The sequence below is a fragment of the Nelumbo nucifera genome, chromosome 4 (genome assembly GCF_055504915.1).
Source record: "Nelumbo nucifera cultivar China Antique chromosome 4, China Antique-T2T, whole genome shotgun sequence".
Lineage (NCBI taxonomy): Eukaryota > Viridiplantae > Streptophyta > Magnoliopsida > Proteales > Nelumbonaceae > Nelumbo > Nelumbo nucifera.
In genome coordinates this window covers 15,749,463-15,752,069 of record NC_142652.1, presented here as the reverse complement: position 1 = coordinate 15,752,069, position 2,607 = coordinate 15,749,463, and the positions used below count along the sequence as shown (strand labels likewise).

General features: G+C 37.1%; 1 long non-coding RNA gene across 1 annotated transcript; it reads right to left on the bottom strand.

The window, feature by feature from the left end:
• LOC109113945 (uncharacterized) lies at positions 1 to 1,482 on the bottom strand. The gene is made up of 4 exons (XR_016085155.1): positions 1,242 to 1,482; positions 940 to 1,076; positions 805 to 864; positions 1 to 543 (listed from the first exon to the last, which is right to left on the bottom strand). It is a non-coding gene; the product is annotated as an uncharacterized LOC109113945 (long non-coding RNA).
• Between the last annotated feature and the right edge of the window lie 1,125 nt (positions 1,483 to 2,607).

Sequence of the window (2,607 nt, the reverse complement as noted above, 5' to 3'; positions counted from 1 at the left end):
ACACTTGGTAAATTCAATAACTTTGTTCAAGTTCTTGTCACATACATACGTACTCATAAACATGCAACATAGAATTCTACTGAACATAAAAGGAAAGAGAAATGGCAAAAGACAAGAAAGACAATTTCCTTGAGAGTAGGGGAAGAAGAAATTAAAAACCTCAAGTAGCTTTTTTTTTTCTTTGATAAATAACCTCAACTAGATTTCGAACTTATAAAGAAGATATATGTGCTTTTGGCTTCATAGTACAATCTACAAATGCAAATATTTGATGGAGTGAAAACTTATGGTGATACACACTACGATCGACCCTATGCTGTAAGTCCCTCCAGTTTTGTATCTTCACTGATCCGTCGCCACGTCTAGAAATCCTTTGAACCATGTTGTCACTTCTCCCACTAGGTAAATCATCACTGTCTTCTCTTCCCTTACTTTAATAGCTCTTGCCCTTTTGTCTTCATCACTTCTCCCACTAGGTGAACCACTTGAACCTCCTTTAGTCCTTGATGCAGCCTGGCGGATCGAGAGATAGAATATTCTTATCTATGTTCATCAAACATTTTTCATTAGAGTGCTTCAACCAAACTGCTAGAATAGCTCTTAATAGAAAACTAGAGAAAGAGATTGATAGAACATCAAAACAGAAAAAAACATCTTTCGTCCATGATAACTCCACTTTTCCGGTTGTTGGTCTTGACATGGTCCGATCCATAATGATTCCTCTACGTTTACACATGATAGTTACTATTTTTTAATTATGCAAAAAAATACATTTTCAGAAATAAACAATTAAAAAAATTTCACCTGGCTCATATGAGATCCACTAGAGATGGTTTGGCTATACACATTTCTGGGTACCTCTACCTACACAAACAATTTCCAATTATAAGGCAATATGATTTTACAAAATATTAAAAAAGAAATCCACACACAACTTACTTGTATGGGAAGATTGTTTACGAAAGAGCTAGAATGGTTATACATGGGCCAATGTGGTGCCTGCATAGGTGATGGCATATTGTGAATTTGTTGCCAATTCCAAAGATAAGGAATGGTGCTTCGTGGACCACTTCCATCTGTAATAAATTGAATATTTTCTCCAAAAAAAAAGTGTGAGTGTAAAGCGGCGTCAGGGGGCTCCCACTCCGATAGGTTCAGATCTGTGAATATTAGAAAGCGAATGAGAATAAACCAAAAAAAAAAAAAAGAAATGAGAAAAACTTACATTACAGACTACTTACCTCCTGCCGGTATGGTCGTCGGCCGGCAGAACTCGACCGGTGGGTGGATGGAGAAGAATGAGGGCGCCAAAGGTTTCAGGGTTAGGGTTTTAGGCGCGCATGCTTCATTAACGGGGATGCTGAAAACGACGTCAACCTCCCCTTGCACGCGTCTCGCGCGCGTGTTTCATGACACGCGTCGAGTTCCAGTTGTGTAGGACGTATTTGGAGGGCAGATGCGAACCCTACTTCCACAGCCTCACCTCACGAACAGCTTTTGCAGCTTTTGGGTTCAGCTAAATTATCCTTTGATTGGCATACGTGCTCAGTTTATTCCACCTGTTCTTTATGATCTCGGTTTCGAGAATATGAGTTTTTCTATATATTATATTATTGATTTATTACGTGAGGCTATATCCTATATCATAGGATTTGTTTACATTATCATAGGATGAATCTTCTTAATATTCTTATCATCCCGTCTATTAAGTTGTTAATTAAACTTCTGTTATAGATAGCAAATTAATAACCCCAAATGGATAGCCGGACAAAATTTAAGAAATAGGTTCATTGAAGGCAGATATAAAATGACGAGGAAATGGAGGCAAAGGCTGAGGTGGGTGGTTGGCTTTGATGTGATGACTCAACTTCCAACCGACACTCTTTCTTTTTCATTTGCGGTAAAAAGTTGTTTTTTTCAACGACCCCGATGATTGATATACCAGGTACAATGCTACACACCAACAACTCGAATGTAATCGTTACTCGTCGTCTGGCCCACATGCAAAGCTTGGAGACATTTACCCTCGTTTCATCCAGTGATCCATCTTACTTCTATTTGCCGAGTTCAAATTTGCCCCCCACAGAATTCGTCCTAAAAGCGTCCAAAAGCACATCTCAACCGTATATTGAAAATATTTTTCAATAACAATACAAAAGATGTTCTCAATGCACGTATACATATGGGGCATTTTTGAACCACATTCTGTGCGGGGCAATATGAGCTCAAGTCCGACTTTTGGCTATTTTAGCTGATAAGGGCATCTTTTGAACCTTAATATTAATAAAAATAATCATCTTAATATAATTTTTAAAATAGATTAGCTTTTTTTAAAATATATAAAAAATAACAAAAATACTGTTCATCTTCTTCTTCCTCCAAATCTCTGAATAAATCTCTCTTAAACGTAGATTATTACTTTTTTGTTCATCATTGTAAAAAGAAATACTGAATATCCATAAGTTCCGATTCACACTTTCACATGCATCGTTTGCCATACTATTCCCCCTCTGATCGGAAAACTCGAAACAGTTATGAACTAACGACAAAATGTCTCTACTACAAGACTATACAGCTACAACTCTAAATATAATTGCACAAGAACAA